This window comes from Lithobates pipiens, unplaced genomic scaffold, assembly GCF_037356315.1.
Source record: "Lithobates pipiens isolate NorthernLeopardFrog02 unplaced genomic scaffold, aLitPip1_a1.2 Scaffold_18, whole genome shotgun sequence".
In the NCBI taxonomy this organism is placed as follows: domain Eukaryota; kingdom Metazoa; phylum Chordata; class Amphibia; order Anura; family Ranidae; genus Lithobates; species Lithobates pipiens.
Window position 1 is genome coordinate 232,142,282 of NW_027507758.1, and position 18,889 is coordinate 232,161,170.

The 18,889-nt window shown below is 43.7% G+C and overlaps 1 protein-coding gene across 2 annotated transcripts in view; it reads left to right on the forward strand.

Moving 5' to 3' along the window:
- Positions 1–1,963: 1,963 nt before the first annotated feature.
- Positions 1,964–18,889, forward strand: part of AGPAT4 (1-acylglycerol-3-phosphate O-acyltransferase 4) — a 113,878-nt gene continuing 96,952 nt past the window's right edge. For both annotated transcript variants that reach the window (XM_077486659.1, XM_077486660.1), the window contains exons 1-2: positions 1,964–2,089; positions 14,936–15,014. The gene's annotated coding sequence lies outside the window, so the exon portion shown is untranslated. The remainder of the gene's footprint in view (positions 2,090–14,935; positions 15,015–18,889) is intronic.

Consider the following 18,889-nt stretch of genomic DNA (forward strand, 5'->3'; position numbering starts at 1 on the left):
ATACAGGCGGAGGTGAATCCGTATCTCTAAGGGTCTCCATAACTGCTGCAAAGACATATAAGTAAGGCTGAGGATGCTATAAACACACACACATGCCCACCCCCATCTTCCCAGAAAGCCACCTACCTCCACAGCAGAGAACCTGGACAAGGGGAAGTCACGAAATAACCTGCAAGCATTCCCAAGGCTTGGGGGCTATCCCATGTTTAAATAAGGCGCCTTAATGACGTCATCACCGCGTCCCGTGCGCCGCTACCGCGCATGCGCGAATAGCGTCACTTTGCCGCTATCGCGCATGCGCAAACCAAGCCTCGATCCTGAGTCGTACTCGCGCATGCGCAGAACGAACGTATTAACGAAAACCAGGAAGTGAGCGACGGCTGGAACGCAGGCTAATCCGACCGCAATGTCTAAACCCATATACCTATACACAGGAAAAAACGAACAGAAAGAAGGGAAGAAGGCAAAGAACAAACACAAACTGCTGCCATGAAAAAAGAGGAACAATCTTACCGCTCCCACACGAACGTCTCCAGGCCGAAGGTAAGCACAATACATACCGGACTTCTTAGGGCACAATAGGTCACCTGCTATTTAGCTGGGCTATCCGACCAAATGCGCAGCCTGCCCGCCAGTGGCTAGGCTCCTGGCTTTCCTCCAGCGCTTATATCCAACTGCCCACTCCATACCCCGCTAGTAGCTAGGGCTTAACGGAGATATGCGACAACTTCATCCACAGTCGCTTTCGGCCAAACCAACGACGGAACCGTGTGGGAGCAATCTTCAGGTAGAAAGACCATACGTCTGGTCCTACGGAGGAGGACAAAAAAAGAACACGGCCATGGGCAGGGAGCAAAGATTTATGGGAGTAGTGTCCTATAGGGTAGTGGAGGCGGGACTTAACCCACACGTTGCTGCCATGGAGTCTGTCAGGAAATTTTGTTTTATATGTTTTATGGGTGTGTATCACACCAGACTAATCGCTGCTTTTAGGTATTTAGGTATTTAGATTAGATTTTGTTTTTTATATTAGCGCAGTATTTTCCCCTCTTTCTCGTTTATAGTCCTGTTGTACATGGTCTACATCACCTCGTTCTGAACGATCAGATTTTACGACAACTTTGCGACCGTGTGTATGGTAGACAAGTTTGGGACAAAATCTGTCGGAAAAAATCAGACGTTTTTTTGTCGTCGGAATGTCTGACCGCGTGTACAGGGCATAACATGTTTGTTATTATTATTTTTTTTTAAACAAGACTTTAGTACAATTTTAAGGTAAAGAAAAAAAAAAGGGAAAATGCATCGGAATGCACCAAAAAAGCACATGCAGAAAAGCATCTGAAACGCATCCAGTCTGCGCTTCTATGGCGTGAACTAAAGGGATGCATTTTTCTTCCATTTGTTTTTTTTTTTACAAAAAAAAACAAATGGATGTGAAAGTGGCCATATAAGTTCTCATAAAAAGATGAATTTGTTTTCTGATCAGGAATACTCGATCTATATCTGACAACTAATCGGATCGATTTGACACAGGGATTTCGATCAATAGTTAGAAGATACAAACATAAATGATCCAACTCCTCTCCGTTTTTACCATGTGATCTCTGTATATAACCGATGAAAACACAGACAAATTCACAAACAAAGCATATCTGTGCCATCGATCAATGGAAAACAATCCACATTTCCACTGGGTTTGATCAAATCTGGTCTAAAGTCAGTGTAAAATGATCAGTGGGGAAGTTATGGCTGCTTGATTGTTTCCTGACTCGATTGTTCTGATTGATTTATACTTGGATCGGATCATAGAATCGAAGTGTGTATGGCCACCATTAAACACGATGAATGAATCGAAGGGTCTGGGGGGGGAAGTCACATAGTAGAGAACACTGGTTGTTCACGTAAAGGAAGTGACAGGAGGAGGAGACGTGAGATCAGGACCATTCTTGTCTATGTCTCTGACCACACCCCATGGGCGGGGCCTGGCTTTCTTTCCTTCTCCAGCACACAGCATTGGAAAGTAGTTGTACCAAGTCCTTCCTTCCCTCTGCCTACCTACAAGCGCACGGCAAGCTGTGGGAAGCACGAGGTAGGTCTCATATGATCTGGGATGGATGGATGGATGAGGGTGCTTAGACTGATGCTGTCCATGTGTTGAGCACTGACAGGCCGATCGGGATCGCCTTTCTATCCAGGGGGAGGTCATATTACTTTCCATGTGTTATGAGTCCATCCCTGGTGTGCCCCCTGCCATCATCCTCATCCTCCTACCTCTCTATGCCATCCGATCCTACAAGGGAGGCCGCCTTTGTGACAGCCAACATCGTGTTCTCCTTCTCACAATCTCCATGGTTACCGGGGAAAATGTCAGGCTTAGGGAGCCCTACAATGGCATGGAATAGGGAGCTGGGAGGACAACATGGAGGAGAGGGGCTGGGGCGCCACACTGTTGCTTTCATCTGGAGGATTGCTCAGGACTGATGGGAGCTGCCTTGTTATTGTGTGCCTGGGATTTCATCACTCCCTAAATCTAGAGGAGAGGGCAAACAGGGATTGCATGGGTGATGTGCGGGCAGTGCCAGTCCTAGGGCAATGGGGAGACAGTGCGCTCTGTCTGTCTGGACTCGTCTATTCTTCTGTGGAGGAGCTGGGAAAGGGATATATATACACTTGAAGGGGCAGGGAGGGGGATGGAAATATATACACTTGGAGGGGTGTATGTATGTATTTATATATACATACACTTGGAGGAGCTGGGAGGGGGTTGTGTGTGTGTATATATATACTGTATACACACTTGAAGGAGCTGGGATGGGGATATACATACTGTATATACACTTGAGGGGGGATATATATACACACACACACTTGGAGGAGCTGAGAGGGAGATATACATACATATACTGTGTATACACTTGAGGGGGAGATATATATATATATATATATATATATATATATATATACTGTATACACTTGGGGCACCTGGGAGGGGGCTATACACACACACACACACACACATATATATATATGCACACATACACTCTTGAAGGAGCTGGAAGGGGGCTACACACATACACACTTGAGGGGGGCTATCTGTGGAACACGCCGAGTGTAAGCAGCATGGCCTGGAGGGACATCGGCGGGGAGTGCTGAGCGCAGCCAGATCTCTTCCCTGTTCAATAGCAGCAACTTGTAGGCTAGACACGAGAGCATTGATTTCCACTCACTGTAAACAGTTACGCGGCTGGAGGAATACTATGTCTATACAGAATATGGCATGGAAAGGTAGCATGGGTGTGAGAAGTCACTGAAGCTTTTCATGGGAGGGGATGTGAGGTAAAAATTTAACTTTTACATTGTAAGCTTGAACCAGGGCCCTTTGGTTCCTCATGTACTGAATTGTATTGTAAATATACTGCATCCCTCCATTTTGTAAAGCACTGCGCAAACTGTTGGCGCTATATAAATCCTGTATTATAATAATAATAATAATAATAGGGAAAAGGGAGGTACAACTAAAACCAATCATGGGAGGTATAGACGTGAGGTACAACTAAAACCAATCATGGGAGGTATAGACGTGAGGTACAACTAAAACCAATCATGGGAGGTATAGACGTGAGGTACAACTAAAACCAATCATGGGAGGTATAGACTTGAGGTAAAACAAGAACTAGAACCAATCATAGGAGGGGTTCATGAGGTAGAACTGTTTCACACGGGCTTCAGCTTGTATAAGAGCAGTGTGAACAGCAAGTTTTGATAAAGCATTTGCAGAGCTTTTGGCAAACTTTGAAGTTTTTAACCACTTCCTGCCCAGTCTATTTTCAGAATGGGCGGGCCATTCGTTGTTCCTGGTGGACGTCCTATGATGTCATCCTGGAATGGGCCGTGATCTTTTTACAGCTGTGTCCACCAGACGCAGCCAATGACTGATCAGTGTACCAGCACGCTGCCGTTACCATGTGATTGCTGTGACCAATTGCAGCAGATCACATGACAATTGTAAACAATGAATAGCTTTTATTCATGCAAAGCATTGTGTACAATTGTATTGCTAGATGTTATATGGTACAGACTGGGCCAATCACAACCATACACACTGAATGAGTCCGTTTTTATTCAGTAAAATAGTTTCTTATACCAGTGAAATTCACTACATGTGATTGGACACAGACAATCGGCTGAAAGATGCAGCCCAAATTCATGCTGTGTCTAATCACAGCATAGGTCGTCAGAGAGATGGCCATCACGTACACACATACACATATTCATGATTGTGCCTTTACCTGCCACCCTCTCGCAGTATATATTTACTGTGATCAGTCGGCAGGTAGTTTAAGTGGCAATCAACACTGCCATTGTGATCTGTGTATAATATTTACAAACCGGAGCTGAATGGTACTTTAACAGCTTCCTGTCCGGCCTATAGTAATATGACAACCGAGTGGGAGTGCTGTTATCCTGCGTGGTCGTCATATGGCGTCCTCCCAAGATGGCATGCCATGGGCCGTGCTGCAGCTCACCGAACACAGCAGATAACAGATCAGTGTACCAGGCCGCTGCCAGTACAATGTGATTGCTGTGACCAATCGAAGCCATTCACATGGTAGTTGTACACAATGGCTTCCATTCATAGTGTTGATCTCTGTGTCACAGTGGTCACATGATACAGACAGGGCCAATCACTGTGCATTTAGCCGTGATATTCAAAAATTTTGAAAATATTTTATTTATTTTTTAAACTTCTTCGTTTTCCAAAAATTTGTGCCAAAAAATGTAAATAAAAAAAAAAAATCCATGCTTCTGGCCTGCCTACATTCCAAAAAGGGGTTATTTGGGGGATATTTGTAGTGTTCTGTCATTTTTTGGCCTCAAGAAATGAGATGGGTCATCAGTACATAAGTATTGATGATTTGCAGATATATACCATATAGTTTATGGAATTTAACTTTCCTACAGTCTAAGGCCCCTTTCAAACTATCAAAGTCGTGCGATTTTTGAGGCCACTTAAAGCAAATGCCTGTGTAATGTTGAGGTCTAGGGACCTCAAGTCGCCCCAAAGTCGGGCCAAAGTATCTCAGGGACTATTTTGAAGTCGCACAGATATGAATGGTACTCATTGAAAATCATGGTACGACTTTGCAATCCCAAGTCACACAACTGTGAAAGGGGCCTCAATGTAGCAGAATACTTTTTACCCTAAATTTATAAAGAGATTATTTATTTGCAAAAGTTTTATAACAGAAACTAGAAATAACTTTTTTTTCAAAAATTTCAGTCTTTTTTTTTTTTTTTTCGTTTTTATTTAGCAAAAAAATGAAAAACCTAATGGTGATTAACCATCAAAAAAGACTTTATATGTGTAAAAAAAAAAAATAACAATTTAATTTGGGTACAGTGTTGCATAACTGTGCAATTGTCATTCAAAATGTGACCGCTGAAAATTGGCCTGGGGGTGAAAGTGTCCAGTATTAAAATGGTCAATGAGGTTTGTCAGCAGGTCCTGGCCAATGATTCATGGCCGAGACCTGCTGATCAGCTGTGTCTAACCACAGCCCATAGCCCTGTGTTGACAATCAACACAGGGCTCTGTACAGAGGGAATGATCTTCTCAGGGATGAGAAACTAATCTTTTAGTAAAAAGCAGCACACATTACACCAAAGAACACTTGTTAGGCACACATTTAACCCAGTGATTACCCGATGTTAACCCCTTCCCAGTCAGTGTCATTAGTACAGTGACCGTGTATAATATTATCTCGAAGGATGTGCCGAACACCCCCGGTTTGGTTTGCACCAGAACATGTGAACAGGCCAAAAACTCGGACGAATACATGAACACCATTAAAGTCTATGGGACACGAACATGAAAAATCAAAATTGCTCATTTTAAAGGCTTACATGCAAGTTATTGCCATAAAAAGTGTGTGTTTGTGTTTGTTTATTTTTTTTAAATAAATGAAATATTCCTTTTCAATATCATGCCTGGGGGGTGCCTATAGTATGCCTGTAAAGTGGCAAATTGTTCTCATGTTTAGAACAGTACCGTAACAAAATGACACACCGTTAACGGATGACCCCACCCCCCTCTGGTGCCACGGGGGCTTTCCCGTGGCTTCAGAGGTGGTGGGGTCACCCGCTTATATCAACGGGTGGCCCCCGCCCTCAGCTATAAAACAGCTGTCACCAAGAAGAAGCGTCACTTGGCGGGAGCCTCCCATGGAAGCGGAACTGCTGCGACCCGTGTGTTCTTTTTCGGTCCGCCGGGCGGACATTTTTCTTTATTTTTATTTTTTAATAAAATACTTGTCCCAAGCTGTCTCTTGTCGTGGTTTTTTAATTTTTTACCATTTTTGACACTTTTTTTTTTGTGAAATGGTAGGAGTACAATTCACATCAGGGGCCCAGGATGTGGTGGTCCACTTGTTAAAGGGGGGCTTCCAGATTCCGATAAGCCCCCCGCCCGCATACCCCCCACACAATCATCGGGCAAAGGTTGTGGGGATGAGGCACTTGTCCCCATCAACATGGGGACAAGCTGCTTTGGGGTCAGACCCCAAAGCACCTTCCCTATGTTTAGGGCATGTGGCCTAGTACGGTTCAGGGGGGGGGCGCTCTCATCCCCCCTCTTTTCCTGCGGCTTGCCAGGTTGCGTGCTCGGATAATGGCCTAGTATGGATTTTGGGGGGGGGGGATTTTTTTTTTTACATTTTGGTGCAGGGTTCCGCTTAAAATCCATACCAGACCCTTGAGGGGGGGTCCCTACGCCATTTAAAAAAAAAAATTGGCGCAGGGTTCCCCTTAATTTCTATATGGCCAAGACCTGACAATTCGTTACAGCCGCAATCAGTTTTAAATGACAAATTTTTATTTTAGAAATGTCATTTTGCTGCGGTACTGTTCTAAACATGGGACAAATGCGCCACTTTACAGGCATACGATAGACACCCCCCAGGCACGATATTTAAAGGAATATTTAATTTTTATTGTTTCACTTTAAGCATTAAAAAAAAAATCACTGCTCCCGAAAAAACTGCCCTTTGAGTCTGGTATGGACACTAAGGGGAACTCCACGGCAATTAAAAAAAAAAAAAAATGGTGTGATGTCCCCCCCCCCCCAAAATCCATACCAGACCCTTATCTGAGCAAGCAGCCATAGCAGGCCAGGAAAGGGGGGATGGGCGAGCACCCCCCCCCACGAATCATACCAGGCCTCTTGCCCTCAACATGGGGAGGGTTCTTTGGGGTCCCCCCAAAGCACCTTGTCCCCATGTTGATGGGGACGAGGGCTTCTTCCCCATAACACTTGCCCGGTGGTTGTGGGGGTTTGTAGGCAGGGGGCTAACAAGGGGGACCCTATGTCCCGACCCTCACCCCCCCACTAGGTGAGTGGGTATCAGGTACATTGTGCCCCTACTCATTCACCAAAAAAAGCAGTGAAATGTGACAAAAGACAATAGCCGGTTTTTGACAATTCCTTTATTAAGAATGTCTTCTTCTGTCTCTTTGTGTATGTCTAAAGTGATTGTACCTGATGAGCAGGAACACATAATACTATTTGCAACTGTGTTAGCCCTTGGCTATAGCCCCATACACACTGTTAGATTTTTCCACAGATTTTTGTTTTCAGATTTACCAAAACCATATAATATGAGGTTAAACCTTAAGAGTCTCAATTTGTATGCAATCAGGCGGGCCCTTGCACTACATGTTTGTGGTAAATCTGAAGCTGAAAATCTAATAGTGTGTATGGGGTCTAAGTGAATCAAATCTCCAACTACAGGGCAGTCAAGTTCCTCCACCCCAAACTCACTCATCCATGTCTTTATGGACCTTGCTTTGTGCACTGGTCCAAATCATTTGATAGAGGGGGGGTTATGATGTGGGGTTGTCTGTCAGGGGTTGGGCTTGGCCTCTTGGTTCCAGTGAAGGAAACTCTTAAGGCATCAGCATACCAAGACATTTTGGACAATTTCATCCTCCCAACTTTGTGGGAACAGTTTGGGGATGGTCCCTTCCTGTTCCTACATGACTACACACCATTGCACAAAGCAAGGTCCATAAATACATGGATGAGGGAGTTTGGGGTGGAGGAACTTGACTGGTCTGCACAGAGTCCTGACCTCAACCCGATAGAACACCTTTTTTGCTGAATTAGAGCAGAGACTGAGCCAGGCCTTCTCATCGAACATCAGTGCCTGTACTCACAAATGCACTTCTGGAAGAATAGTCAAACATTCCCATAGATGGACTAAACCTTGTGGACAGCCTTCCCAGAAGCTGTTATAGCTGCAAAGGGTTTGCCAAATCCAATTTTACCCCTTACGGAATAAGACTAGGCTGCCATTAAAGTTCATGTGTGTAAAGGCAGGTGTCCCAATACTTTTGGGTAGATAGTGTATCTGGAAAGATTTACAATGGCGGTGGAACCCTCCTACACATAACTACATTTAGACATAGTCATAGGAGTCAGGAGTTATGTTTAACAACATAGGGAGATGAGATAACGTCTTTACATTATGTGGTATGCTTGAGATTCAAACCCAGGCCCTCAGAGATGCTAAGCAGAAGTTCTAACCTCTAAGCCACAGAGCTGCTACATGTGGAAACCTCCTATACATAAATGCACACATACTGCACTTCTTTGGATGTATAGGTGGTGGAATTACATTACTCAAGAGTTATTCTTGATTTTTTGGTGGTTCTTGGTGGGTGAGTAGAATGTTACCCTCTGATTTTTGGGAATTATATTTTGATTTCTGATGTTGGTAAACATATCAAATTTTTTGGGCTCAAATTATGATTATTTGGAAATAATAAAAAACACACAAAATTGTGACCCATTTTAAATGTGCATCAGCAATGGTATTGTTTGTGGTTTGTAAAGACACCTGTGTGAGTTTGGGTAAAGATTTTTATGAGAGTAAGGCCCCTTTTACACTGTCCGACCATTCAGGTCCGCCTATCTGTTTTGACGGCGGACCTAAACGGGCGCTCTATGCTGGTCTATGGAGCGACGGATGTCAGTGGTGACATGTCTGCTGACGTCTGACCTGGTCCGATCCGCAAAAAGCAGGCGGATGGCCCTACGTCCGGATCCGTCGCTATCGGATGAAAACGGGCATGCTGTCCATTTTTCATTCGATCGCTCTATAGAAACCAGCAGCGCTCGACAAACCCCTCCCCATTCAGTGAGCAGAAAGGGACCTGTCATCCACCGGCTCAGCAGAGATCAACGGACTCTGAGGCTGTGGATCTGCCTCGTGGGAATGAAGCCTAACAAGTGAAAGTGAAAATTTTATTTTATCAAAACATTCCACATTCTAGCATTCTTAAAAACAAAATAGATGAAGTAGAAGCAACATTGTTACAAGAAAAATGTATTTCTAAGAAAGATATATTTCATCTCAACATTAAGGCTCGGTTTACACAGGGGCAACCCAACTTACAGCGCAACTTTGCAAGGTGATTTGGAGGCAACTTCAGCGAGACTTTGCACAACTTACAATGGGACTTAAAGTCGGGTGCCCCCCTAAAAAAATTAAAAGTCAGCAGGTACAAATACTGCAGCTGCTGACTTTTAATAATCGGACACTTACCTGTCCCAGGGTCCAGCAATGCGGGGGAACGAAGCCCCCCCCCCCCTCGTTCTCCGCTCGCAACGCCGGCATTCTTACTGTGGGCACCCAGCCGTGGCTTCACAGCCGGGCATCCACTGCGCATGCGCGAGTGGCACCGTGATACGCCGCACAGTCATCTGGGACACGTGACAGGTCCCAGATGACTGTGCGGCACGAGGGGAAGTGATGTCACCAGCCCGGGCAAGGAAGAAGACAGACTACGAGGGACCCCCTAGCAACAGGCATTTAGAGGTGAGTAAAATATTTATTTATTTTTCCAATTTTTTTATTTTTTTTTTTAATGAATTTTCAGCTTCAATATAGATGGAGATCCGACTTGGAGGCAACTTCCATTGAAATCAATGGGTACAAGTTGCCTAGAAGTCGCCTTGAAGTAGTACAGGAACCTTTTCTGAATTCAGAGCAACTTCAGTAGTGTACATTAAGAAGGCTCTCATTCACTTCAATGGAATTTCTTATGACCAGCGACTTGGGGCAACTTGAGGTCTGACAAGTCAGATCCCAAGTCGCTGTGTGAACCGGCACTAAAAGTATATATTTGGGGAAGTTGCAAATTGTACCATTAGAATTAATGGCTGAAACTTGCATTAGACTATATAGCGCTGATTTTCACTCTCAAAAAGGCATTTTAGCCCAGCGCTAATTTTGGTATTTACTATAGCGCCCTGGAAAAAAAGCCATGGCAGTTAAAATGAGTAGTTTGCAGGTCTGAGCATGCTCAGTTGTGCTGGTACCTAATTGTACAGAGACAGGTAATTTATCTCTTCTCAGACTTTTAAAGATATTTCACCGTAGAAATCATTTTTCACACAGATTAAAAGCAGATTATCTTTAAAAAACACACCGCATATTTCAGTACCATTTAGGCAATTATATCATGCTCTAAACATTATTTCCATGTGCACTACTCCAGGTTTTAGCAGAGTAAGGGTTTGGGCGCTATTTGTTTTCAGGGAGCTATAGTAAATTCGATTTAGAGGAGTATTTTTTTTTAGCAGCACTATAGTGAATACAGTTTTAGCGCTAATTTTAGGTAATTGGTGCCGCATCGCTATAGTAAATGACCCCCAATGTCTCCTTCTTATCTCAGCGCTGAGCAATATTGTGATAAAGTTTGGCTGCTTTTTTTATTTATTTTTTTACTCGCTGTAAATGCGAGTTACCATGCTTGAAAGCTGTTACAGGCATTTGGCATTCCAAATGCTTCTGAACATCCATCCTGAACACATTATAATATAAAAAAATAAAATAAATTATATATATATATATATATATATATATATATATATATATATATATTTATTTATTTTTTTGCTTCCAAAAAATGTATCTAAACTTAACTGCCTAGAAACGACTATAAACGACCCGGTGTACTTGTACTGATAAGATAACAGAGGAGAGTTCAGGGGCAGCTGAAAAAAACGCCCAACTGCTCCTAAACGCCGTTTACCAGCAGCAGTGTACATGATGGCTAATTGAACAATTTGGAACGTGGAAGCTGATTGGCTGCTAAGTGCTAATCACAGGTGCTCCAGATTCTGTGTGCTCCAGTTTTTGTAAATTCCCTCCACAGTTAGAGGGGCCCTGGAGCGCCGGGATGGTGGAAACCCCCATAAAATTACCATATTTTGGAAAGAAAACAACTCCAGGTACTTTCTAAGAGGCATAATGAATCTTTTGAGATTTGTTTTTTGCTGCAGGTTTTTGCAAAATGAAAATACATTTTTTTTTACAGTTGTCAGTTAAGATATTTCTAACACATAGCACAAGCATACTTCGATTTACAACCAAAAACACATTCTGCTAATCCTCCCAAGTATGGAGTTACTACATATGTGAGACTTTTTCACAACCTAACCGCATAGAGGGGCCCAAAATCCATGCAGAACTGTAAGGCTTTCTAGGGGCGGAAATTCCGCATCTGGTTTCCTGACTACATTTCACGTTTTTGGAGGCCCTGGAGAGCCAGGATAGTAGAAGCATTCACTAAATTACCACATTTAAGAAAAAAGAACTCCAAGGTATTTAAGAGGCATGGTAAGTCTTTTGAAGTCTTTTTGCCACGTGAAACAAAATGATTATTTTTTTCATTACACAAAGTTGTCAGTTTTATAACTTTTTACATATCACATGGGCATACTTTTGTATGCCCATGTGATTTGCACCCCAAAACACTATCTGCTAGTTCTTCTGAGTATGGGAATACCACATGTGAGACTCTTTTTTTTCTAAAGGCAAAAGTTTTTTTTTTACTTTTCTGCATTCTATTGCACTCCTCCCTAAATATGCACAAGACCCGAGGGTCTCTCGCTCAGATACAGCAGCAGGAGCCATTGGCTGTCAATCGGAACCAGTGAGCGGGAGCTGCACCAAGACCTGTTCTTTGTATTTAATGGACAAACAGAGCAGCTCTCGGGAGCGGGCATGCACAATTGCCCCTATAGCAAGCCCCTTGCTATGGGGGCACTCATCAGGGGGTAAGAGCCAGGAGCGCCATCAAGGGAGAAGAGGAGGATTAGGGCCAATGTGTGCAAAACCATTGCACAGAGCATGTAAGTATGACATGTTTGTTATTTTAAAACACAAAAGAAAGTTAATGTTTGCACTGAATATGTACTGAACATTGCATTTTGTGTATCACAAAAGTCAACAATCGCATCAAAACCAATGTGCTGTAATGGTCTCCTGTGGTGGTCAGGGAATATAGCTTTGTGTAGCGTCACCAATAGCAGTCCCCTTTCTTATAAGCCAATCAAGCGCAGCATACTGGCAGGGGAATGTTCACAGGCCAGGAGGTACAGGAGGCTTGAAAAAGGAAGAACAAAAAATAAATTCTGTGGTTTCAGTAGTGCAGTTGTCCACAGTGGATAGCTGAGACTTGGTATCATTGGAATGTGCAGATGGGTCAGTTCAGGTGGCAGGGAGAATCGTGGTCAATTAACAGTACAGGCAGCAGGCAGAGGCAACAACGCACTGGTATGGCGGTGATCAGGGACACTGTTAATGGCTGGGCTGGCTCTGATGACAATGGTGCTGGTGTGGCGGCGATCCCTTGCCCTTTCCGTGATCCTTTATATTCCAGCATCCAGATGCCTGATTTATTGTGAAACTGTAGAGCTCAATGGCCTCCGTAGTCTCGATTCACTGTGGTAAACCAAATACAGTCCATTGTACTGGGGTAAGCTCTGCATTTAGACAAGAACATTAATGAATGGCTGCTATCAAGACGGCTTCAAGCAGAAGGGCACACAGCATGCAGATCTGGGAATAGTAGTCTACATTCCGATGGTACAGGACACTTTGGTATTTGCACAACTCGCTGTAGACACAATAAAATAAGGCAGATTGTTTCTCCAAATCAGTTGGCAACCATAGAAGTACAATGCAGTGTTGATAGAACACACATTCCCGCACACATATGTAATACAGGATTTGCTCTTCCACTGACCACTACTCATTTAATCTCGCTGAAGGGACTATGTAGTAGTACAGACTCTGAACAAGAGTGACAAAAAGTCTCTATTTATTTAAGAGGAAAGCTTACCGCCACGGCATTTACATGTAGAAACAGCTTCTAATCTTATTAGAACCTGTTGTTTTAACATGAAGGCTATAACGAACGATAAGAAACCAGGAAAATACGTGCAATAATTAGGAGAAGCTTCACAGTAAGGGCCGGTTCACACTGCAGGCGATGCGAGGCGACACCGACTTGCCTCGCCGCAACCTCAGCGGCAACTTGCAGATGACTTCTGTATAGAAGTCAATGCAAGTCGCCCCGAGGTCGCCCAGAAGTAGTACAGGAACCTTTTTTCTGAGTCGGAGCGACTCGAGTCGCTCCTCTCAGAACGGTTCCATTGTACAGAACGGGCAGCAGAGTTTTGGCAGAAAAAACACCTAACGCTTGTAAACTAGTGTAACGCGCTTTAGGCGCAACAAGGGTTTAGGCATGAATTCTCTTCATTGACCAAAGTATTAATTAATGAATTCTCAAGCACTAAAGTGGCCTGCGTTACTGTGCGTTTAAATGCATTTACATGTATTTACACGCGTCCAGCATTTTTTCTGCCAAAGCGCTGCTCTAAATGATGTCCATTTACACCCGCCGACTGCTAGAAAAACAAACAGAAGGCGATCCGTTCTCCTCCGTGTAATCAGATCAGAGGTAGTTGAGTGTCCCTTTACACCTGGCCACCCATAGAACAGAACAGCCTCTGTCTGTGATCACTCTATATAAACTGAGCGGACACGGACCTGTCATCCACTCCATCTGCTCCGATCAGCAGGGGATCTGTCAGCCAATCCCTATTGATCAGAATGCAGTACCCTATGAAAGGGGCCTTACAGCCACGTTAAAAACGTCCAGTGTGCGCAAGGCCTTAACATTTTAAAGGCAGATCAATGATAAAAAAAAAATCAAGGCTGCTTGTTAAGCATTGTTAAAAAAATCACCCTCCTCAAAACCTTTAAAAATGATAATATTAGGGGTCCCCTGGGTCTGAAATATCAGTTGGATATGGATTTCAATGAGCTTTATGCTGTACTGTTAAACCCAAAAAGGGGAAGTTTGGCTTTAAGTACCCCTCCCCCTGCCACGTTTGGCATGTCCTCATTGACACCAAGCATTGGTCTCAGTACTATTGGTAGTCAGTGGCAGTGATAGATAACTCCCCTGCATTAGTGGCAGTGAAATTTAACCCAACCCACCCTTGCATTGACAGTCTGTGGCAGGGAAATGTAACACACACACACACACACACACACACACACTGTCATGGCAGTGCAAGTAACTTTCCCACCCCCCCTGTATTGGTGGTAATGGCAGTAAAATGTAATCCCAATTCCTTCCCCTTGTATTGGTGATCATGGTAGTGAAAGTGTTGACACCCCCCCCCGCCCCCCCCCTGCACTGGCAGTCATGGCAGTAAATGTGTTAACCCTTTTGTTGATCACTTGCCTATCACATGCTCCCACCCCTCTCCCCTTGGGATAACTCCGCCCACAGTACATTGTTTCAGGGGTTTAACTTCAGCTATTTTGTGTGTACAATAGCTATATGTGGTTTTGGGCAACATAGACCATTTTGATGACCAAGGTTCAGCAGAATCAGTTTTTTTGCAAGAGCATCAGTGTGCCAAACTGTGTAATCTTGTGCCATTCACGTGACCTGGTAACAGTATGCGGGCTGGCATTAATGTATGTGCATTCAATAGAGCCTAATAATATCATTAAAATGTTTTTTGTTATTTGTCTGAGTGTAACTGCCCAGCTAAATTGTTTAATATTTGCAGAAGTAATTATGATGTCATCGCGATCTCAAACAAGCAAGACACGGTGATCCCTTTCAAGGGAAGGGTTTCAGTCAGAAAGGTAAGTTTTGCAAAGAAATAGAACTTTATCTAACACTCAAAAAAATGTAAGCACATTTTAGAAAACCTAATGAAGGAACATTAGAAAATAAGAGATATACTGTAAATTGAGATTCAAGGTTATAACTTTAAAAGCAGTTGGTCAGTGGATATTACGGAAAATGTAACTGTCCATACATGCTGTGAATACACACGGTGAGTGGTTTGTGAAGTCATGGAAATGTAGGCTGCACCTCTTCCTCCCTGAATACCCAAATTTTGCATTCTAATAAATAAAGACACTCAGCGACGTAACTTGGTGTATAATTGGCGGCGGCACGTTTATTGGTGTAAAATTTAAATAACTTAAATCCATTCAGGGGAGGGGGTTGTTGGGGAGCTTGTTGCTGACTCTGACCAACTGGGAGGTATTTGCCGTGGGGGGGCAACTTTTTTTAGATAAGCCCTCCTTCCAGAATGTTTCCAATGGTCATGTGACCCTCTGGAACATTCCACTGCGGTCACCCAATATTCTCCAATGTCGCATGACCCAGATTTTCTCACCTGACAGTCAAAGCGTTTTTCTTAACCTGACCATGACTTTTTTTTTTTTAACATTAGACAGTTGTATGGGGGGCGGCCACATGTCCATGCTGTTTGGGCTCAATTACTTTAGCCCTCTGAGTCCATTCTTGATACAGTGTATGTCAGTACATATCTGCAATACATGCACATTTGCTCATGCTTATCCCTGTACAGACAGTTTGATGTCCCAGCAATGCAATTTCTGTGGGCGGACAGTTGTCAGGCCGCCCAGTTGTTTTCTGCTGAACTACTCAGATGCACTTCCTTGTCTATTCTACAACATTAGGGCTAATTAATCTGTAGTTTCAAGCTAAGAAGAGGGCTTATCAGGCTCTTTGAGAGAACATAGAAAGTGTGTAGAAGACACAGGTCAGCTCTAAATGTATGTACTTATCAAACTGATAATAACAAAATGTTTTCATTAATGTGTGTATGAGACCAAAAGGGAATAAACCAGATAAGATCATTGTTGGGGTTTTCATACAATTTATATCATGGCTCCAGCCTTAAACTAGAAAAAGTTTTGGCTACTTATTTAAAAACGGCATCCTGCTTTTGACAGAGTATGGAAGCGACCCTGGTCAAGTTTTATTGCTGTCAGACCTCCCCACTTAGATTCACTCTTTTATTTTTTTATTTTTTGTTTTTACTATACAGTATCTCACAAAAGTGAGTACACCCCTCACATTTTTGTAAATATTTTATTCTATCTTTTCATGTGACAACACTAAAGAAATGACACTTTGCTACAATGTAAAGTAGTGAGTCTACAGCTTGTATAATGGTGTAAATTTGCTGTCCCCTCAAAAATAACTCAACATAGTACACTTCTAAATGAAAATGTCCAAATTGGGCCCGAAGTGTCAATATTTTGGGTGGCCACTATTATTTTCCAGCACTACCTTAACCCTCTTGGGCATGGAGTTTACCAGAGCTTCACAGGTTTCCACTGGAGTCCCCTTCCACTCCTTCATGATGACTTCACAGAGGTGGTGGATGTTAAAGACCTTGCACTCCTTCACCTTCCGTTTGAGGATGCCCCACAGATGCTCAATAGGGTTTGGTCTGAAGAGATGGTTGGCCAGTCCGTCACCTTTACCCTCAACTTCTTTAGCAAGGCAGTGGTCTTCTTGGAGGTATATTTGGGGTTGTTATGTTGGCATACTGCCCTGCGGCCCAGTCTCTAAATGGAGGACATCATGCTCTGTTTCAATATGTCACAGTACATGTTGGCATTCATGGTTCCTCAATATACTGTAGCTCCCGAGTGCTGGCAGCACTCCTGTAGCCCCAAACCATGACGCTCCCACCATCATGCTTGACTGTAGGCAAGACAAACCGGTCTTTGTACTCCTCACTTGATTGCTACCACACACACTTGACACCATCTGAGCCAAATAAGTTCATCTTGGTCTCATCAGACCACAGGACATGGTTCAGTAATCCATATCCTTAGTCTGCTTGTCTTCAGCAAACTTTGCAGGCTTTCTTGTGCATCATCTTTAGAAGAGGCTTCCTTCTGGGACGACAGCCATGCAGACCAATTTGATGCATTGTGATGGTGTATGGTCTAAGCACTGACAGGCTGACACCCCCCCTCCACCCCTTCAACCTCTGCAGCACTCATGTGTCTATTTCCCAAAGGCACTTTTGGGTATGACGCTGAGCACATGCACTCAACTTCTTTGGTTGACCATAGCAAGGCCTGTTCTGAGTGGAACCTGTCCTGTTAAACCGCTGTATGTTCTTGGTCACCATGTTGCAGCTCAGTTTCAGGGTCTTGGCAATCCTCTTATAGCCGAGGCCAGGGGTGCCCAACCTTTTAAAGAGCGAGGGCCACTTAAGCGACTTAGTAACCAGCCACGGGCCACAATAAGTGGAGCGAGCAGATGACAGGTCCATGTCCACCCTGCACATGCAGAGCAGACATGGACATGGCTCGCTCTACTCTTTGGTCCGTCTGATCTGATCTGCCATGATGGAATGGGACGGATCCCCCTCTTCTGTTTTTTTTTTTTTTTTTCTTTTTTAGTGGACCGGATTGGAGGTAGGTGGGTGTATACGGCCACAAGTCCGTTTACATCTGTGGCTCAATAGAGGTGAATGGAGGGCCCGATTGGGTCGGACCGATCATGCCAAAGGTGCTGCTTTCACACTGACGTTCTGTGGTTTACCTGTACTGCAAGTGCAGTGCAGTACACCTTTGGCTTTTCTGTGGTTTAGCTGCACTTTGCCTTAGACTTCTATTATATCCTGCAGATGTGATGCACTTTCTGAAAGCTCACCACACCTGCAGGTAATAACAGCAGTCTATAGCTCAGTGCAGGTAACCCACAGGTGTTCTGCGCTGCACCTGCGGATCAGTTTGAAAGCAGCCCAGTGACCACTGCAGAAGAGATATGCCCATATATACACTGTGATTTTAGTAATAAACTTACCTTTAATAACAGTCTTCCATTCAGGTATTGCCGGCTGTTGATGTCCCAGGCAGAGTGCATTTGGTATCACTCCGCCTGTAACAGGAGGCGGTGCTATACAGGAAGCATCGGTTTATGCAGCTCTGTAGCCACTTGCTTTCTCTACTGCCGGCTTCATTAACAATACTGATGCTCTGGGATGGCGGGTCAGCAACCCACAATCTGGGCTTGCCAACCCGCCATCAGAGAGCAGGAGGTCGAGGGCCACATCAGAAGGCTCCGCAGGCCACATGTGGCACCCGGGCCACTGGTTGGGCACCCCGGGCCTATGCCATCTTTCTGTAGACCAATATTTTTTTTTTTCAGATCTTCAGAGAGTACTTTGCCATGATGTGTCATGTTCAACTTCCAATGACCAGTATGAGAGCGTGAGAGCAATAACACCAAATTTACCACACCTGAGACCTTGTAACACTAACGAGTCATGTGACATCAGGGAGGGAAAATGGCTAATTGGGCCCAATTTGGAAATTTTCACTTGGGGGTATACTCACTTTTGTTTTTAATGGCTGTGTGTTGAGTTATTTTGAGGGGACAGCACATTTACATTGTTATACAAGCTGTACACTCACTACTTTGTAGTAAAGTGTAATTTCTTTAGTGTTGTCACATGAAAAGATATAATAAAATATTTTCCAAAAATGTGAGGGGTGTACTCAAATTTGTGTATGTTCTGGTGCCCATTGTCACTAAGACAGAAAGTGAATAGAAATCCAAAATTTTACTGGAACATAAGGAGAGGGTAAATCAATCAACACACTTGCTCCTTTGTTGATTTCCTTTTTTTTTTGCCATAATACTGCACCTTTTAAATTCATTATTTAATTCATATTCC